The sequence below is a fragment of the Phyllobates terribilis genome, unplaced genomic scaffold, assembly GCF_046119375.1.
Source record: "Phyllobates terribilis strain yellow unplaced genomic scaffold, ASM4611937v1 Scaffold_1__5_contigs__length_1240528914, whole genome shotgun sequence".
Lineage (NCBI taxonomy): Eukaryota > Metazoa > Chordata > Amphibia > Anura > Dendrobatidae > Phyllobates > Phyllobates terribilis.
The window spans coordinates 1227451388-1227476925 of record NW_027362761.1 but is presented as its reverse complement, the minus strand read 5'-3'; the positions used below and the strand labels follow the sequence as shown (position 1 = coordinate 1227476925).

The following is a 25538-nucleotide window of genomic DNA, read 5'->3' as shown; positions in this document are numbered from 1 at the left end:
CTGCCTCATTATTACCTCACTACTACCTCATTATATTACTACTACCTCATTATTACCTCACTACTACCTCATTATATTACTACTGCCTCATTATTACCTCACTACTACCTCATTATATTACTACTACCTCATTATTACCTCACTACTACCTCATTATATTACTGCTACCTCATTATTACCTCACTACTACCTCATTATATTACTGCTACCTCATTATTACCTCACTACTACCTCATTATTTTACTACTACCTCATTATTACCTCACTACTACCTCATTATATTACTACTACCTCATTATTACCTCACTACTACCTCATTATATTACTACTACCTCATTATTACCTCACTACTACCTCATTATATTACTACTACCTCATTATTACCTCACTACTACCTCATTATATTACTACTACCTCATTATTACCTCACAACTACCTCATTATATTACTGCTACCTCATTATTACCTCACTACCTCATTATATTACTGCTACCTTATTATATTACTGCTACCTCATTATTACCTCACTACTCTCTCATTATATTACTGCTACCTCATTATTACCTCACTACTACCTCATTATATTACTGCTACCTCATTATTACCTCACTACTACCTCATTATAACCTCACTACTACCTCATTATATTACTACTACCTCATTATTACCTCACTACTACCTCATTATATTACTGCTACCTCATTATTACCTCACCACTACCTCATTATATTACTGCTACCTCATTATTACCTCACTACTACCTCATTATATTACTACTACCTCATTATATTACTGCTACCTCATTATTACCTCACTACTACTTCATTATATTACTACTACCTCATTATATTACTACCACCTCATTATTACCTCACTACTACCTCATTATATTACTGCTACCTCATTATTACCTCACTACTACCTCATTATATTACTACTACCTCATTATATTACTACTACCTCATTATTACCTCACTACTACCTCATTATATTACTACTACCTCATTATATTACTACTACCTCATTATTACCTCACTACTACCTCATTATATTACTGCTACCTCATTATTACCTCACTACTACCTCATTATATTACTGCTACCTCATTATTACCTCACTACTACCTCATTATATTACTACTACCTCATTATATTACTACTACCTCATTATTACCTCACTACTACCTCATTATATTACTGCTACCTCATTATTACCTCACTACTACCTCATTATATTACTACTACCTCATTATTGCCACACTACTACCTCATTATATTACTGCTACCTCATTATTACCTCACTACTACCTCATTATATTACTACTACCTCATTATTACCTCACTACTACCTCATTATATTACTACTACCTCATTATTACCTCACTACTACCTCATTATATTACTACTACCTCATTATATTACTACTACCTCATTATTACCTCACTACCACCTCATTATATTACTGCTACCTCATTATATTACTACTACCTCATTATTACCTCACTACCACCTCATTATATTACTACCACCTCATTATATTACTACTACCTCATTATTACCTCACTAGTACCTCATTATATTACTACTACCTCATTATATTACTACTACCTCATTATTACTTCACTACTACCTCATTATATTACTGCTACCTCATTATATTACTACTACCTCATTATTACCTTACTACTACCTCATTATATTACTGCTACCTCATTATTACCTCACTACTACCTCATTATATTACTACTACCTCATTATTACCTCACTACTACCTCATTATATTACTACTACCTCATTATTACCTCACTACTACCTCATTATATTACTACTACCTCATTATATTACTGCTACCTCATTATTACCTTACTACTACCTCATTATATTACTGCTACCTCATTATTACCTCACTACTACCTCATTATATTACTACTACCTCATTATTACCTCACTACTACCTCATTATATTACTACTACCTCATTATATTACTAATACCTCATTATTACCTCACTACTACCTCATTATATTACTACTACCTCATTATTACCTCACTACTACCTTATTATATTACTGCTACCTCATTATTACCTCACTACTACCTCATTATATTACTGCTACCTCATTATTACCTCACTACTACCTCAATATATTACTGCTACCTCATTATATTACTGCTACCTCATTATTACCTCACTAATACCTCATTATATTACTACTACCTCATTATATTACTGCTACCTCATTATTACCTCACTACTACCTTATTATATTACTGCTACCTCATTATTACCTCACTGCTACCTCATTATATTACTGCTACCTCATTATTACCTCACTACCACCTCATTATATTACTACCACCTCATTATTACCTCACTACTACCTCATTATATTACTACTACCTCATTATTTTACTACCACCTCATTATTACCTCACTACTGCCTCATTATATTACTACTACCTCATTATATTACTGCTACCTCATTATTACCTCACTACTACCTCATTATATTACTGCTACCTCATTATTACCTCACTACTGCCTCATTATATTACTACCACCTCATTATTACCTCACTACTGACTCATTATATTACTACTACCTCATTATTACCTCACTACCTCATTATATTACTGCTACCTCATTATTACCTCACTACCACCTCATTATATTACTACCACCTCATTATTACCTCACTACTACCTCATTATATTATTACCACCTCATTATTACCTCACTACCACCTCATTATATTACTGCTACCTCATTATATTACTGCTACCTCATTATTACCTCACTACTGCCTCATTATATTACTGCTACCTCATTATTACCTCACTACTACCTCATTATATTACTACTACCTCATTATTACCTCACTACCACCTCATTATATTACTACCACCTCATTATTACCTCACTACTACCTCATTATATTACTACTACCTCATTATTACCTCACTGCTACCTCATTATATTACTACTACCTCATTATATTACTGCCACCTCATTATATTACTACCACCTCATTATTACCTCACTACTACCTCATTATATTACTGCTACCTCATTATTATCTCACTACTGCCGCATTATATTACTGCTACCTCATTATTACCTCACTACTGCCTCATTATATTACTACTACCTCATTATTACCTCACTACTACCTCATTATATTACTACTACCTCATTATTACCTCACTACTACCTCATTATATTACTGCTACCTCATTATTACCTCACTACTACCTCATTATATTACTGCTACCTCATTATTACCTCACTACTACCTCATTATATTACTGCTAACTCATTATTACCTCACTACTACCTCATTATATTACTGCTACCTCATTATTACCTCACTACTACCTCATTATATTACTACTACCTCATTATTACCTCACTACCTCATTATATTACTGCTACCTCATTATTACCTCACTACTACCTCATTATATTACTGCTACCTCATTATTACCTCACTACTACCTCATTATATTACTGCTACCTCATTATATTACTGCTACCTCATTATTACCTCACTACTACCTCATTATATTACTGCTACCTCATTATTACCTCACTACTACCTCATTATATTACTGCTACCTCATTATTACCTCACTACTACCTCATTATATTACTGCTACCTCATTATTACCTCACTACTACCTCATTATATTACTGCTACCTCATTATTACCTCACCACTACCTCATTATATTACTACTACCTCATTATTACCTCACTACTACCTCATTATATTACTACCACCTCATTATTACCTCACTACTACCTCATTATATTACTACCACCTCATTATTACCTCACTACTACCTCATTATATTACTGCTACCTCATTATTACCTCACTACTACCTCATTATATTACTACTACCTCATTATTACCTCACTACTACCTCATTATATTACTACTACCTCATTATTACCTCACTACCACCTCATTATATTACTACCACCTCATTATTACCTCACTACTACCTCATTATATTACTACTACCTCATTATTACCTCACTGCTACCTCATTATCTTACTGCCACCTCATTATTACCTCACTACTACCTCATTATATTACTGCTACCTCATTATTACCTCACTACTGCCGCATTATATTACTGCTACCTCATTATTACCTCACTACTGCCTCATTATATTACTACTACCTCATTATTACCTCACTACTACCTCATTATATTACTACTACCTCATTATTACCTCACTACTACCTCATTATATTACTGCTACCTCATTATTACCTCACTACTACCTCATTATATTACTGCTACCTCATTATTACCTCACTACTACCTCATTATATTACTGCTACCTCATTATTACCTCACTACTACCTCATTATATTACTGCTACCTCATTATTACCTCACTACTACCTCATTATATTACTACCTCATTATTACCTCACTACTACCTCATTATATTACTACTACCTCATTATTACCTCACTACCACCTCATTATATTACTACCACCTCATTATTACCTCACTACTGCCTCATTATATTACTACTACCTCATTATTACCTCACTGCTACCTCATTATATTACTACTACCTCATTATATTACTGCTACCTCATTATATTACTACCACCTCATTATTACCTCACTACTACCTCATTATATTACTGCTACCTCATTATTACCTCACTACTGCCGCATTATATTACTGCTACCTCATTATTACCTCACTACTGCCTCATTATATTACTACTACCTCATTATTACCTCACTACTACCTCATTATATTACTACTACCTCATTATTACCTCACTACTACCTCATTATATTACTGCTACCTCATTATTACCTCACTACTACCTCATTATATTACTGCTACCTCATTATATTACTACTACCTCATTATTACCTCACTACTACCTCATATTACTGCTACCTCATTATTACCTCACTACTACCTCATTATATTACTGCTACCTCATTATTACCTCACTACTACCTCATTATATTACTGCTACCTCATTATTACCTCACTACTACCTCATTATATTACTGCTACCTCATTATATTACTGCTACCTCATTATTCCCTCACTACTACCTCATTATATTACTGCTACCTCATTATTACCTCACTACTACCTCATTATATTACTACTACCTCATTATTACCTCACTACTACCTCATTATATTACTGCTACCTCATTATTACCTCACTACTACCTCATTATATTACTGCTACCTCATTATTACCTCACTACTACCTCATTATATTACTGCTACCTCATTATATTACTGCTACCTCATTATTACCTCACTACTACCTCATTATATTACTGCTACCTCATTATTACCTCACTACTACCTCATTATATTACTGCTACCTCATTATTACCTCACTACTACCTCATTATATTACTGCTACCTCATTATTACCTCACTACTACCTCATTATATTACTGCTACCTCATTATATTACTGCTACCTCATTATTACCTCACTACTACCTCATTATATTACTACTACCTCATTATTACCTCACTACTACCTCAATATATTACTACTACCTCATTATTACCTCACTACTACCTCATTATATTACTACTACCTCATTATATTACTACTACCTCATTATTACCTCACTACTACCTCATTATATTACTACTACCTCATTATTACCTCACTACTACCTTATTATATTACTACTACCTCATTATATTACTGCTACCTCATTATTACCTCACTACTACCTCATTATATTACTACTACCTCATTATTACCTCACTACTACCTCATTATATTACTACTACCTCATTATTACCTCACTACTATCTCATTATATTACTGCTACCTCATTATTACCTCACTACTACCTCATTATATTACTACTACCTCATTATTACCTCAATACTACCTCATTATATTACTACTACCTCATTATTACCTCACTACCTCATTATATTACTACTACCTCATTATTACCTCACTACTACCTCATTATATTACTACTACCTCATTATTACCTCACTACTACCTCATTATATTACTACCACCTCATTATTACCTCACTACTACCTCATTATATTACTACCACCTCATTATTACCTCACTACTACCTCATTATATTACTGCTACCTCATTATTACCTCACTACTACCTCATTATATTACTACTACCTCATTATTACCTCACTACTACCTCATTATATTACTACCACCTCATTATTACCTCACTACTACCTCATTATATTACTACTACCTCATTATTACCTCACTACTACCTCATTATATTACTGCTACCTCATTATTACCTCACTACTACCTCATTATATTACTGCTACCTCATTATTACCTCACTACCTCATTATATTACTACTACCTCATTATTACCTCACTACTACCTCATTACCTCACTACCACCTCATTATTACCTCACTACTACCTCATTATATTACTACTACCTCATTATTACCTCACTATTACCTCATTATATTACTACTACCTCATTATATTACTGCTACCTCATTATTACCTCACTACTACCTCATTATATTACTACTACCTCATTATTACCTCACTACTACCTCATTATATTACTGCTACCTCATTATTACCTCACTACTACCTCATTATATTACTACTACCTCATTATATTACTGCTACCTCATTATTACCTCACTACTACCTCAGTATATTACTACTACCTCATTATTACCTCACTACTACCTCATTATATTACTACTACCTCAATATTACCTCACTACTACCTCATTATATTACTGCTACCTCATTATTACCTCACTACTACCTCATTATATTAATACCACCTCATTATATTACTACTACCTCATTATATTACTGCTACCTCATTATTACCTCACTACTACCTCATTATATTACTGCTACCTCATTATTACCTCACTACTACCTCATTATATTACTACTACCTCATTATTACCTCACTACTACCTCATTATATTACTGCTACCTCATTATTACCTCACTACTACCTCATTATATTACTGCTACCTCATTATTACCTCACTACTACCTCATTATATTACTACTACCTCATTATATTACTGCTACCTCATTATTACCTCACTACTACCTCATTATATTACTACTACCTCATTATTACCTCACTACTACCTCATTATATTACTGCTACCTCATTATTACCTCACTACTACCTCATTATATTACTACTACCTCATTATATTACTGCTACCTCATTATTACCTCACTACTACCTCATTATATTACTACTACCTCATTATTACCTCACTACTACCTCATTATATTACTACTACCTCAATATTACCTCACTACTACCTCATTATATTACTACTACCTCATTATATTACTACTACCTCATTATATTACTGCTACCTCATTATTACCTCACTACTACCTCATTATATTACTACTACCTCATTATTACCTCACTACTACCTCATTATATTACTGCTACCTCATTATTACCTCACTACTACCTCATTATATTACTACTACCTCATTATATTACTACTACCTCATTATATTACTGCTACCTCATTATTACCTTACTACCTCATTATATTACTGCTACCTCATTATTACCTCACTACTACCTCATTATATTACTGCTACCTCATTATTACCTCACTACTACCTCATTATTACCTCACTACTACCTCATTATATTACTACTACCTCATTATTACCTCACTACTACCTCATTATATTACTACTACCTCATTATTACCTCACTACTACCTCATTATATTACTACTACCTCATTATATTACTGCTACCTCATTATATTACTACTACCTCATTATATTACTGCTACCTCATTATTACCTTACTACCTCATTATATTACTGCTACCTCATTATTACCTCACTACTACCTCATTATATTACTGCTACCTCATTATTACCTCACTACTACCTCATTATTACCTCACTACTACCTCATTATATTACTACTACCTCATTATTACCTCACTACTACCTCATTATATTACTACTACCTCATTATTACCTCACTACCACCTCATTATATTACTACCACCTCATTATTACCTCACTACTACCTCATTATATTACTACTACCTCATTATTACCTCACTGCTACCTCATTATCTTACTGCCACCTCATTATTACCTCACTACTACCTCATTATATTACTGCTACCTCATTATTACCTCACTACTGCCGCATTATATTACTGCTACCTCATTATTACCTCACTACTGCCTCATTATATTACTACTACCTCATTATTACCTCACTACTACCTCATTATATTACTACTACCTCATTATTACCTCACTACTACCTCATTATATTACTGCTACCTCATTATTACCTCACTACTACCTCATTATATTACTGCTACCTCATTATTACCTCACTACTACCTCATTATATTACTGCTACCTCATTATTACCTCACTACTACCTCATTATATTACTGCTACCTCATTATTACCTCACTACTACCTCATTATATTACTACCTCATTATTACCTCACTACTACCTCATTATATTACTACTACCTCATTATTACCTCACTACCACCTCATTATATTACTACCACCTCATTATTACCTCACTACTGCCTCATTATATTACTACTACCTCATTATTACCTCACTGCTACCTCATTATATTACTACTACCTCATTATATTACTGCTACCTCATTATATTACTACCACCTCATTATTACCTCACTACTACCTCATTATATTACTGCTACCTCATTATTACCTCACTACTGCCGCATTATATTACTGCTACCTCATTATTACCTCACTACTGCCTCATTATATTACTACTACCTCATTATTACCTCACTACTACCTCATTATATTACTACTACCTCATTATTACCTCACTACTACCTCATTATATTACTGCTACCTCATTATTACCTCACTACTACCTCATTATATTACTGCTACCTCATTATATTACTACTACCTCATTATTACCTCACTACTACCTCATATTACTGCTACCTCATTATTACCTCACTACTACCTCATTATATTACTGCTACCTCATTATTACCTCACTACTACCTCATTATATTACTGCTACCTCATTATTACCTCACTACTACCTCATTATATTACTGCTACCTCATTATATTACTGCTACCTCATTATTACCTCACTACTACCTCATTATATTACTGCTACCTCATTATTACCTCACTACTACCTCATTATATTACTACTACCTCATTATTACCTCACTACTACCTCATTATATTACTGCTACCTCATTATTACCTCACTACTACCTCATTATATTACTGCTACCTCATTATTACCTCACTACTACCTCATTATATTACTGCTACCTCATTATATTACTGCTACCTCATTATTACCTCACTACTACCTCATTATATTACTGCTACCTCATTATTACCTCACTACTACCTCATTATATTACTGCTACCTCATTATTACCTCACTACTACCTCATTATATTACTGCTACCTCATTATTACCTCACTACTACCTCATTATATTACTGCTACCTCATTATTACCTCACTACTACCTCATTATATTACTACTACCTCATTATTACCTCACTACTACCTCAATATATTACTACTACCTCATTATTACCTCACTACTACCTCATTATATTACTACTACCTCATTATATTACTACTACCTCATTATTACCTCACTACTACCTCATTATATTACTACTACCTCATTATTACCTCACTACTACCTTATTATATTACTACTACCTCATTATATTACTGCTACCTCATTATTACCTCACTACTACCTCATTATATTACTACTACCTCATTATTACCTCACTACTACCTCATTATATTACTACTACCTCATTATTACCTCACTACTATCTCATTATATTACTGCTACCTCATTATTACCTCACTACTACCTCATTATATTACTACTACCTCATTATTACCTCACTACTACCTCATTATATTACTACTACCTCATTATATTACTACTACCTCATTATTACCTCACTACCTCATTATATTACTACTACCTCATTATTACCTCACTACTACCTCATTATATTACTACTACCTCATTATTACCTCACTACTACCTCATTATATTACTACCACCTCATTATTACCTCACTACTACCTCATTATATTACTACCACCTCATTATTACCTCACTACTACCTCATTATATTACTGCTACCTCATTATTACCTCACTACTACCTCATTATATTACTACTACCTCATTATTACCTCACTACTACCTCATTATATTACTACCACCTCATTATTACCTCACTACTACCTCATTATATTACTACTACCTCATTATTACCTCACTACTACCTCATTATATTACTGCTACCTCATTATTACCTCACTACTACCTCATTATATTACTGCTACCTCATTATTACCTCACTACCTCATTATATTACTACTACCTCATTATTACCTCACTACTACCTCATTATATTACTACCACCTCATTATTACCTCACTACTACCTCATTATATTACTACTACCTCATTATTACCTCACTACTACCTCATTATATTACTACTACCTCATTATATTACTGCTACCTCATTATTACCTCACTACTACCTCATTATATTACTACTACCTCATTATTACCTCACTACTACCTCATTATATTACTGCTACCTCATTATTACCTCACTACTACCTCATTATATTACTACTACCTCATTATATTACTGCTACCTCATTATTACCTCACTACTACCTCAGTATATTACTACTACCTCATTATTACCTCACTACTACCTCATTATATTACTACTACCTCAATATTACCTCACTACTACCTCATTATATTACTGCTACCTCATTATTACCTCACTACTACCTCATTATATTAATACCACCTCATTATATTACTACTACCTCATTATATTACTGCTACCTCATTATTACCTCACTACTACCTCATTATTACCTCACTACTACCTCATTATATTACTACTACCTCATTATTACCTCACTACTACCTCATTATATTACTGCTACCTCATTATTACCTCACTACTACCTCATTATATTACTGCTACCTCATTATTACCTCACTACTACCTCATTATATTACTACTACCTCATTATATTACTGCTACCTCATTATTACCTCACTACTACCTCATTATATTACTACTACCTCATTATTACCTCACTACTACCTCATTATATTACTGCTACCTCATTATTACCTCACTACTACCTCATTATATTACTACTACCTCATTATATTACTGCTACCTCATTATTACCTCACTACTACCTCATTATATTACTACTACCTCATTATTACCTCACTACTACCTCATTATATTACTACTACCTCAATATTACCTCACTACTACCTCATTATATTACTACTACCTCATTATATTACTACTACCTCATTATATTACTGCTACCTCATTATTACCTCACTACTACCTCATTATATTACTACTACCTCATTATTACCTCACTACTACCTCATTATATTACTGCTACCTCATTATTACCTCACTACTACCTCATTATATTACTACTACCTCATTATATTACTACTACCTCATTATATTACTGCTACCTCATTATTACCTTACTACCTCATTATATTACTGCTACCTCATTATTACCTCACTACTACCTCATTATATTACTGCTACCTCATTATTACCTCACTACTACCTCATTATTACCTCACTACTACCTCATTATATTACTACTACCTCATTATTACCTCACTACTACCTCATTATATTACTACTACCTCATTATTACCTCACTACTACCTCATTATATTACTACTACCTCATTATATTACTGCTACCTCATTATATTACTACTACCTCATTATATTACTGCTACCTCATTATTACCTTACTACCTCATTATATTACTGCTACCTCATTATTACCTCACTACTACCTCATTATATTACTGCTACCTCATTATTACCTCACTACTACCTCATTATTACCTCACTACTACCTCATTATATTACTACTACCTCATTATTACCTCACTACTACCTCATTATATTACTACTACCTCATTATTACCTCACTACTACCTCATTATATTACTACTACCTCATTATATTACTACTACCTCATTATATTACTACTACCTCATTATATTACTGCTACCTCATTATTACCTTACTACCTCATTATATTACTGCTACCTCATTATTACCTCACTACTACCTCATTATATTACTGCTACCTCATTATTACCTCACTACTACCTCATTATTACCTCACTACTACCTCATTATATTACTACTACCTCATTATTACCTCACTACTACCTCATTATATTACTACTACCTCATTATTACCTCACTACTACCTCATTATATTACTACTACCTCATTATATTACTGCTACCTCATTATTACCTCACTACTACCTCATTATATTACTACTACCTCAATATTACCTCACTACTACCTCATTATATTACTACTACCTCATTATTACCTCACTACTACCTCATTATATTACTGCTACCTCATTATTACCTCACTACTACCTCATTATATTACTACTACCTCATTATATTACTGCTACCTCATTATTACCTCACTACTACCTCATTATATTACTACTACCTCATTATTACCTCACTACTACCTCATTATATTACTACTACCTCAATATTACCTCACTACTACCTCATTATATTACTACTACCTCATTATATTACTACTACCTCATTATATTACTGCTACCTCATTATTACCTCACTACTACCTCATTATATTACTACTACCTCATTATTACCTCACTACTACCTCATTATATTACTGCTACCTCATTATTACCTCACTACTACCTCATTATATTACTACTACCTCATTATATTACTACTACTTCATTATTACCTCACTACTACCTCATTATATTACTGCTACCTCATTATTACCTCACTACTACCTCATTATATTACTACTACCTCATTATATTACTACTACCTCATTATATTACTGCTACCTCATTATTACCTCACTACTACCTCATTATATTACTACTACCTCATTATTACCTCACTACTACCTCATTATATTACTGCTACCTCATTATTACCTCACTACTACCTCATTATATTACTACTACCTCATTATATTACTACTACTTCATTATTACCTCACTACTACCTCATTATATTACTGCTACCTCATTATTACCTCACTACTACCTCATTATATTACTACTACCTCATTATATTACTACTACCTCATTATATTACTGCTACCTCATTATTACCTCACTACTACCTCATTATATTACTACTACCTCAATATTACCTCACTACTACCTCATTATATTACTACTACCTCATTATATTATTACTACCTCAATATTACCTCACTACTACCTCATTATATTACTACTACCTCATTATATTACTACTACCTCATTATTACCTCACTACTACCTCATTATATTACTGCTACCTCATTATTACCTCACTACTACCTCATTATATTACTACTACCTCATTATTACCTCACTACTACCTCATTATATTACTACTACCTCATTATTACCTCACTACTACCTCATTATATTACTACTACCTCATTATATTACTGCTACCTCATTATTACCTCACTACTACCTCATTATATTACTACTACCTCATTATTACCTCACTACTACCTCATTATATTACTGCTACCTCATTATTACCTCACTACTACCTCATTATATTACTACTACCTCATTATTACCACACTACTACCTCATTATATTACTACTACCTCATTATTACCTCACTACTACCTCATTATATTACTGCTACCTCATTATTACCTCACTACTACCTCATTATATGACTGCTACCTCATCATATTACTGCTACCTCATTATTACCTCACTACTACCTCATTATATGACTGCTACCTCATCATATTACTACTACCTCATTATTACCTCACTACTACCTCATTATATTACTACTACCTCATTATTACCTCACTACTACCTCATTATATTACTACTACCTCATTATATTACTGCTACCTCATTATTACCTCACTACTACCTCATTATATTACTACTACCTCATTATTACCTCACTACTACCTCATTATATTACTACCACCTCATTATATTACTGCTACCTCATTATTACCACACTACTACCTCATTATATTACTACCACCTCATTATATTACTACTACCTCATTATTACCTCACTACTACCTCATTATATTACTACTACCTCATTATTACCTCACTACTACCTCATTATATTACTACTACCTCATTATTACCTCACTACTACCTCATTATATTACTGCTACCTCATTATTACCTCACTACTACCTCATTATATTACTGCTACCTCATTATTACCTCACTACTACCTCATTATATTACTGCTACCTCATTATTACCTCACTACTACCTCATTATATTACTACTACCTCATTATATTACTGCTACCTCATTATTACCTCACTACTACCTCATTATATTACTACCACCTCATTATATTACTGCTACCTCATTATTACCTCACTACTACCTCATTATATTACTACTACCTCATTATTACCTCACTACTACCTCATTATATTACTACTACCTCATTATTACCTCACTACTACCTCATTATATTACTGCTACCTCATTATTACCACACTACTACCTCATTATATTACTACCACCTCATTATATTACTACTACCTCAATATTACCTCACTACTACCTCATTATATTAATACCACCTCATTATTATCTCAGTAGTAGCACATTTTGTTACTATAATCTTATTATTAGTGCAGCACCACCTCACTACTACCTTATTATATTACTATTAGCTCATAATTACCTCATTATTACACTATAGGAGGTCACTGGTATGGAGGGCAGATGCAGGCAACACCATAATAACATCTATGTAATCAATAACTGATGCGTTATAACATTATAACGAGCAATGAAGGATACACCGCAGGTGCAAGCAGCTCCGTACATATATACCCGACTGCAGCCATATTCAGACAGTCGCAGCAAGAAGAAAGTCACTAGGAAATCAGGTGGATGGGTGGATGGATAGATGGATGGGTGGATGGATGGATGGATGGATGGATGGATAGGTGGATGGATAGGTGGATGGATGGATGGATGGATGGATGGATGGGTGGATGGATGGATGGGTGGATGGAGCTAACATGTGGAAGAAGGGGCTCTGGTCAGATGAGACGAAAGGAGAACTTTTTGGGCTAAATGCAAAACCCTATGTGTGGTGGTAAACTAACGCTGCACATCACCCTGAAAACACCATCCCCACCGTCACACATGGTGGTGGCAGCATCCTGCTGTGGGGAGGCTTTTCTTCAGCAGAGGCAGGGAAGCTGGTCAGAGGTGATGGAAGATGGATGGAGCTAAATACAGGACAATCCTGGAGGAAAACCTGTCCTGACCTCAGGTGCGCGGGCGGCCATTTTGGTGCATGTAAATTTCAGGTTTGGCACACAAATTACACAGGCAGCATTTTAAACAGCAGGCAGTGACTGAAAGCACAGTGACCTATCACAGGCCAGAGATAGGCATACATAATGAGAGCACCAGATACAGCCCCTACCCGAAGCCCGCCGGAAGCACGAGCATCTCATTGTGTCAGAAATTAAAATAAAGATTAAGAAAAGAACAACTGGACGGATTTCATCAGCAAAGGTATCATTTTACTGAGTATAACGGCGCTCACCTGACAGTGTACGTGCTTTACTGAGCACAATCCTGCTGACAGCTGCGCTTTAAGTTTGTTGGTGTGACCTGAAAAATGTGGAAAAGTTCACAGGTATGAAGACTTTTTCAAGGCACTGTAGATATAGATAGAATGACAGAGAGAGATAGATAGCGCCTATCAGGCTGAGTTGTGCAGATTCCCTCCATGCCTTGCAGTCCTGAAGAGGGCGCTGTCATTCTGCGCTAAGCTACATAGTAGCAGCCCGAGCTCCATCACCATAAAGCCCGGCTGCTGCATGTCGGTGGTCCGTCCAAACCAGGCGCTCCGGACCAGCTCACCTGAACCCGTGCTGACCGAAACACAAAGCTCAGCAGCCTGACAAACGCTGACGGTAGACGAGGGCCGGGAGAGCTATGTCTGTGACTGCAGGTACGAAATCACAGAAAGTGACCAAAACTGCAGGCCAGCCCGATATTGGGAGAAACTCCCACCCCAGAGTCCGTCAGATCCTGAGCCAGTATAGACTCAGCGCCCACAGTCTGGTCATCGAACCCAGAAAGGACAGACTGTGCCCACACTGCGAACCTGGAAGCTGTGGAGGATCAGACCAACTTCCTGCTACACTGCACCAAATACTCAGCAGTGAGGAACACTCACTGCTGAAGATGCTCTGATTTTCAGCCCTATGGTGGACGAAGAAAAAAATAATATCCTGCTGGAGGAAACCAGTACGGTGGAGACACTGGCGGACACAAACAGAAGAGGGCCCCCGTGCAAGAACAATATATGGGCCGCTAGCAGCAAAAGAGCTACTAAAAATGCAAAACTGCACCTGCTTTGGAGGTATAAACTGGCCCCTTACCTCTTCTGCAGCCGCACAGGTTGCACCAATGATATGTCCGCCCCTGGGTGGAGATAGCAGCGAGGTATGTGAACGCGGCCATAGACATAGAGAACATGACATGCCATGGACTTCCATAGCCCCCGCCTCGGACGTGCCCCGGCCATCATCCCCACAGTCCCTATGCCTCGTCTCTACTCCTCTCTTGCTTTGGGTATAGTAAAGTGCGTTTGGACCCAACAATAAAGCGACTCTGAATCAGATGTCAAGAGAGATAGATGATAGATAATTGATAGATAGATGATAGATATATAATAGACAGATAATAGATAGATGATAGATGATAGATAGATAATAGATAATAGATGGATGATAGATAATAGATAGATAGATGATAGATAGATAGATAGATAATAGATAGATAGATGATAGATAATAGATAGATAGACAGATAATAGATAGATAATAGATAATTAATAGATAGATAATAGATAATAGATAGATAATAGATAGATGATAGATAGATAGATAATAGATAGATGATAGATAGATAGATAGAAGATAGATAATAGACAGATAATATATAGATAGATGATAGATAGATAGATAATAGATAGATGATAGATAGATAATAGATAATAGATAGATAATAGATAGATGATAGATAATAGATAGATAATAGATAGATGATAGATAATAGATAGATAGATGATAGATAGATGATAGATAGATAGCAGATAGATGATAGATAGATAGATAATAGATAGATAGATGATAGATAATAGATAGATAATAGATAGATGATAGATAATAGATAGATAGATGATAGATAGATAATAGATAGATAATAGATAGATAGATAGATAATAGATAGATAATAGATAGATAGATAGATAATAGATAGATAGATGATAGATAGATAGACAGATAATAGATAGATAATAGATAGATAGATAGATAATAGATAGATAGATAATAGATAGATAGATGATAGATAGATAATAGATAGATAGATGATAGATAATAGATAGATAGACAGATAATAGATAGATAATAGATAATTAATAGATAGATGATAGATAATAGATAATTAATAGATAGATAATAGATAATAGATAGATAATAGATAGATAGATGATAGATAGATAGATAATAGATAGATGATAGATAGATAGTAGATAGATAGAAGATAGATAATAGACAGATAATATATAGATAGATGATAGATAGATAATAGATAGATGATAGATAGATAATAGATAGATAATAGATAGATGATAGATAATAGATAGATAGATGATAGATAGATGATAGATAGATAGTAGATAGATGATAGATAGATAGATAATAGATAGATAATAGATAGATGATAGATAATAGATAGATAGATGATAGATAGATAGATAATAGATAGATAGATAATAGATAGATAATAGATAGATAGATAGATAATAGATAGATAATAGATAGATAGATGATAGATAGATAGACAGATAATAGATAATAGATAGATAATAGATAGATAGATAGATAGATAATAGATAGATAGATAGATAATAGATAGATAGATAATAGAGAGATAATAGATAGATAATAGATAGATAATAGATAGATAATATATAGATAGATGATAGATAGATAATAGATAGATGATAGATAATAGATAGATATATGATAGATAGATAGATAATAGATGATAGATAGATAGATAATAGATAGATAATAGATAGATGATAGATAATAGATAGATAGATAGATAATAGATAGATAGATGATAGATAGATAATAGATAGATAATAGATAGATGATAGATAGATAATAGATAGATGATAGATAGATAGTAGATAGATAGAAGATAGATAATAGACAGATAATATATAGATAGATGATAGATAGATAGATAATAGATAGATGATAGATAGATAATAGATAGATAGATAGATAATAGATAGATAGATAGATAATAGATAGATAGATAATAGAGAGATAATAGATAGATAATAGATAATATATAGATAGATGATAGATAGATAATAGATAGATGATAGATAATAGATAGATATATGATAGATAGATAGATAATAGATGATAGATAGATAGATAATAGATAGATAATAGATAGATGATAGATAATAGATAGATAGATAGATAATAGATAGATAGATGATAGATAGATGATAGATAGATAATAGATAGATAATAGATAGATGATAGATAGATAGATAATAGATAGATGATAGATAGATAGTAGATAGATAGATGATAGATAGATAGATAATAGATAGATGATAGATAGATAATAGATAATAGATAGATAATAGATAGATGATAGATAATAGATAGATAATAGATAGATGATAGATAATAGATAGATAGATGATAGATAGATGATAGATAGATAGTAGATAGATGATAGATAGATAGATAATAGATAGATAGATGATAGATAATAGATAGATAATAGATAGATGATAGATAATAGATAGATAGATGATAGATAGATAATAGATAGATAATAGATAGATAGATAATAGATAGATAGATAGATAATAGATAGATAGATGATAGATAGACAGATAATAGATAGATAATAGATAGATAGATAGATAATAGATAGATAGATAATAGATAGATAGATGATAGATAGATAATAGATAGATAGATGATAGATAATAGATAGATAGACAGATAATAGATAGATAATAGATAATTAATAGATAGATGATAGATAATAGATAATTAATAGATAGATAATAGATAATAGATAGATAATAGATAGATAGATGATAGATAGATAGATAATAGATAGATGATAGATAGATAGTAGATAGATAGAAGATAGATAATAGACAGATAATATATAGATAGATGATAGATAGATAATAGATAGATGATAGATAGATAATAGATAGATAATAGATAGATGATAGATAATAGATAGATAGATGATAGATAGATGATAGATAGATAGTAGATAGATGATAGATAGATAGATAATAGATAGATAATAGATAGATGATAGATAATAGATAGATAGATGATAGATAGATAGATAATAGATAGATAGATAGATAATAGATAGATAATAGATAGATAGATAGATAATAGATAGATAATAGATAGATAGATGATAGATAGATAGACAGATAATAGATAATAGATAGATAATAGATAGATAGATAGATAATAGATAGATAGATAGATAATAGATAGATAGATAATAGAGAGATAATAGATAGATAATAGATAGATAATATATAGATAGATGATAGATAGATAATAGATAGATGATAGATAATAGATAGATATATGATAGATAGATAGATAATAGATGATAGATAGATAGATAATAGATAGATGATAGATAATAGATAGATATATGATAGATAGATAGATAATAGATGATAGATAGATAGATAATAGATAGATAATAGATGATAGATAATAGATAGATAGATAGATAATAGATAGATAGATGATAGATAGATGATAGATAGATAATAGATAGATAATAGATAGATGATAGATAGATAGATAATAGATAGATAGATAATAGAGAGATAATAGATAGATAATAGATAGATAATATATAGATAGATGATAGATAGATAATAGATAGATGATAGATAATAGATAGATATATGATAGATAGATAGATAATAGATGATAGATAGATAGATAATAGATAGATAATAGATAGATGATAGATAATAGATAGATAGATAGATAATAGATAGATAGATGATAGATAGATGATAGATAGATAATAGATAGATAATAGATAGATGATAGATAGATAGATAATAGATAGATGATAGATAGATAGTAGATAGATAGAAGATAGATAATAGACAGATAATATATAGATAGATGATAGATAGATAGATAATAGATAGATGATAGATAGATAATAGATAATAGATAGATAATAGATAGATGATAGATAATAGATAGATAATAGATAGATGATAGATAATAGATAGATAGATGATAGATAGATGATAGATAGATAGTAGATAGATGATAGATAATAGATAGATAATAGATAGATGATAGATAATAGATAGATAGATGATAGATAGATAATAGATAGATAATAGATAGATAGATAATAGATAGATAATAGATAGATAGATAATAGATAGATAATAGATAGATAGATGATAGATAGATAGACAGATAATAGATAGATAATAGATAGATAGATAATAGATAGATAGATAATAGATAGATAGATGATAGATAGATAATAGATAGATAGATGATAGATAATAGATAGATAGACAGATAATAGATAGATAATAGATAATTAATAGATAGATGATAGATAATAGATAATTAATAGATAGATAATAGATAATAGATAGATAATAGATAGATAGATGATAGATAGATAGATAATAGATAGATGATAGATAGATAGTAGATAGATAGAAGATAGATAATAGACAGATAATATATAGATAGATGATAGATAGATAATAGATAGATGATAGATAGATGATAGATAGATAATAGATAGATAATAGATAGATGATAGATAATAGATAGATAGATGATAGATAGATGATAGATAGATAGTAGATAGATGATAGATAGATAGATAATAGATAGATAATAGATAGATGATAGATAATAGATAGATAGATGATAGATAGATAGATAATAGATAGATAGATAGATAATAGATAGATAATAGATAGATAGATAGATAATAGATAGATAATAGATAGATAGATGATAGATAGATAATAGATAGATAGATAATAGATAGATAATAGATAGATAATAGATAGATAATAGATAGATAATATATAGATAGATGATAGATAGATAATAGATAGATGATAGATAATAGATAGATATATGATAGATAGATAGATAATAGATGATAGATAGATAGATAATAGATAGATAATAGATAGATGATAGATAATAGATAGATAGATAGATAATAGATAGATAGATGATAGATGATAGATAGATAATAGATAGATAATAGATAGATAGACAGATAATAGATAGATAGATAGATAATAGATAGATAGACAGATAATAGATAGATAATAGATAGATAGATAATAGATAGATGATATCTAGAAAATAGATTGATAGTAGACAGATAACAAATATATATTAGACAGATAATATATAGATTATAGATAGATAGATAATAGATAGATAATATATAGATAATAGATAGGTAGATTATAGATAGATAGTAGATCGATAATAGATAGATAGATAATAGATAATAGATAGATGATAGATAGTAGATGATAGATAGATAATAGATAGATAATAGATAATAGATAGATGATAGATAGATGATAGATAATAGATAGATGATAGATAATAGATAGATAATAGATAGATGATAGATAGTAGATGATAGATGGATAATAGATAGATAATAGATAGATGATAGATAATAGATAGATGATAGATAGATAATAGATAATAGATAGATGATAGATAAGAGAGATAATGATAGATAATAGATAGATGATAGATAATAGATAGATGATAGATAGATAATAGATAGATAATAGATGATAGATAGATAATAGATAGATAATAGATAGATGATAGATAATAGATAGATAATAGATAATAGATAGATGATAGATAGTAGATGATAGATGGATAATAGATAGATAATAGATAGATGATAGATAATAGATAGATAATAGATAGATGATAGATAGATGATAGATAGATGATAGATGATAGATAATAGATAGATGATAGATAGATAATAGATAGATAATAGATAATAGATAGATAATAGATAGATGATAGATAAGAGAGATAATGATAGATAATAGATAGATGATAGATAATAGATAATAGATAGATAATAGATGATAGATAGATGATAGATAGATAATAGATAATAGATAGATAATAGATGATAGATAGATGATAGATAGATAATAGATAGATAATAGATAGATGATAGATAATAGATAGATAGATGATAGATAGATAATAGATAGATAATAGATAGATAGATAGATAGTAGATATGGCGCTAGGTAAATGGAAGGATGACATTGATGGGTGGGTGATGCTGGTGGTCTTTAGCTCCGGATCAGATGCTGCTGTGCATAGCTATGGGGGGTGCACATACATTTGCATGTGGAGGGCTGCACACATGTACACACATTCCGGTTGTCTGTCGCTGATACACTGCAGGTCGCGATAGTAGCTGTGCTGCCTCCTTGGGGTCAGGACTTTCTCTCCTGTCCCCATCATGTCGCCTCCATCCTGCCTCCTGCCTGGGTTTCCTGCCGGTATCTGCAGCAGCCTCCCCCCCGGCACCGCCGCCTGCCTCCCGCATCAGATGCTGCAGAGTGCGGGCGCCTGAGCTGAAGGACCGGCAGCACTGACCGCCGCCTGCTGCACAGGTACCGGGGGCACCGACCCCCGCCCGGGAGCAGCCTGCTGCACAGGTACCGGGGGCACCGACCCCCGCCCGGGAGCAGCCTGCTGCACAGGTACCGGGGCACCGACCCCCGCCCGGGAGCAGCCTGCTGCACAGGTACCGGGAGCACCGACCCCCGCCCGGGAGCAGCCTGCTGCACAGGTACCGGGAGCACCGACCCCCGCCCGGGAGCAGCCTGCTGCACAGGTACCGGGGGCACCGACCCCCGCCCGGGAGCAGCCTGCTGCACAGGTACCGGGGGCACCGACCCCCGCCCGGGAGCAGCCTGCTGCACAGGTACCGGGGGCACCGACCCCCGCCCGGGAGCAGCCTGCTGCACAGGTACCGGGAGCACCGACCCCCGCCCGGGAGCAGCCTGCTGCACAGGTACCGGGGGCACCGACCCCCGCCCGGGAGCAGCCTGCTGCACAGGTACCGGGGGCACCGACCCCCGCCCGGGAGCAGCCTGCTGCACAGGTACCGGGAGCACCGACCCCCGCCCGGGAGCAGCCTGCTGCACAGGTACCGGGGGCACCGACCCCCGCCCGGGAGCAGCCTGCTGCACAGGTACCGGGAGCACCGACCCCCGCCCGGGAGCAGCCTGCTGCACAGGTACCGGGGGCACCGACCCCCGCCCGGGAGCAGCCTGCTGCACAGGTACCGGGAGCACCGACCCCCGCCCGGGAGCAGCCTGCTGCACAGGTACCGGGAGCACCGACCCCCGCCCGGGAGCAGCCTGCTGCACAGGTACCGGGGGCACCGACCCCCGCCCGGGAGCAGCCTGCTGCACAGGTACCGGGGGCACCGACCCCCGCCCGGGAGCAGCCTGCTGCACAGGTACCGGGAGCACCGACCCCCGCCCGGGAGCAGCCTGCTGCACAGGTACCGGGGGCACCGACCCCCGCCCGGGAGCAGCCTGCTGCACAGGTACCGGGAGCACCGACCCCCGCCCGGGAGCAGCCTGCTGCACAGGTACCGGGAGCACCGACCCCCGCCCGGGAGCAGCCTGCTGCACAGGTACCGGGAGCACCGACCCCCGCCCGGGAGCAGCCTGCTGCACAGGTACCGGGGGCACCGACCCCCGCCCGGGAGCAGCCTGCTGCACAGGTACCGGGAGCACCGACCCCCGCCCGGGAGCAGCCTGCTGCACAGGTACCGGGAGCACCGACCCCCGCCCGGGAGCAGCCTGCTGCACAGGTACCGGGGGCACCGACCCCCGCCCGGGAGCAGCCTGCTGCACAGGTACCGGGAGCACCGACCCCCGCCCGGGAGCAGCCTGCTGCACAGGTACCGGGGGCTCGCTGCACCGGTAGATGACGGCAGCGCTGCCGGTGCCCTCGCTGGATGCAGAGGAGACACCAGGCTACTGCTCGTGCGCTGCCTCCTCCATGTCTGCGGCGCTCGGCTCCTCGCAGCGGGGCGGCATTGGCCCGGCAGCTCCCTCCGGTGCAGGCCGCTTACCTTCTCCGGTAGCCCCCAGTATGTGTCAGGGTCGCCTCCTCCTGCAGATGCCCGCAGTGTCTTCTCCACTTACGTGGGGACCTCCCAAGCTGCCCAGATGTGCTGCACACCAAGGCACCGTCTGCAAAGAGCCTCCCCTCCCAGCGCCAGCACCCACCAGCCCTGCTGCTGCCGGGAGCACTGAGCACTACAGAAGCGTCACAGGCACCGGGGCAGCCCCCGCCACACCGGCCCGGAGATCACCAGCACCAGCCGGGGACAGCACGCGAGAGCCCCGCACTGCAGCGCTGGGATATTGTCAGACGGTCCCTAGGACTGCTGCTTCTTCTACTGCCTGTATCTCATGAGCCTGATATAAAATGCAATGTTACATCCACACATAGGCCAGCAAAGTAAGCAATACTGCCTGCCCCCCCCAACATGAGCAACACTGCCTGCCCCCCCCAACATGAGCAACACTGCCTGCCCCCCAACATGACCAACACTGCCTGCCCCCCAACATGACCAACACTGCCTGCCCCCCCCAACATGAGCAACACTGCCTGCCCCCCCCAACATGAGCAACACTGCCTGCCCCCCAACATGACCAACACTGCCTGCCCCCCAACATGAGCAACACTGCCTGCCCCCCAACATGACCAACACCGCCTGCCCCCAACATGAGCAACACCGCCTGCCCCCCAACATGAGCAACACCGCCTGCTCCCCAACATGATCAACACTGCCTACCCCCCAACATGACCAACACTGCCTGCCCCCCAACATGACCAACACTGCCTGCCCCCAACATGAGCAACACTGCCAGCCCCCAACATGAGCAACACTGCCTGCCCCCCAACATGAGCAACACTGCCTGCACCGCAACATGAGCAACACTGCCAGCCCCCAACATGAGCAACACTGCCTGCACCGCAACATGAGCAACACTGCCAGCCCCCAACATGAGCAACACTGCCTGCCCCCCAACATGAGCAACACTGCCTGCCCCCCAACATGAGCAACACTGCCTGCCCCCAACATGAGCAACACTGCCTGCCCCCAACATGAGCAACACCGCCTGCCCCCCAACATGAGCAACACCGCCT

At 35.8% G+C, this 25538-nt stretch overlaps 1 protein-coding gene across 2 annotated transcripts in view; it reads right to left on the bottom strand.

Moving 5' to 3' along the window:
- Nucleotides 1-24743, bottom strand: part of FBXO41 (F-box protein 41) — a 348646-nt gene extending 323903 nt beyond the window's left edge. Inside the window, exons 1-2 of one of the 2 annotated variants that reach the window (XM_073649898.1) lie at nt 24454-24743; nt 15744-15811 (exon numbers count right to left, since the gene is read on the bottom strand). The gene's annotated coding sequence lies outside the window, so the exon portion shown is untranslated. The remainder of the gene's footprint in view (nt 1-15743; nt 15812-24453) is intronic. The other variant, XM_073649890.1, reaches the window with a different exon arrangement.
- Nucleotides 24744-25538: the final 795 nt, after the last annotated feature.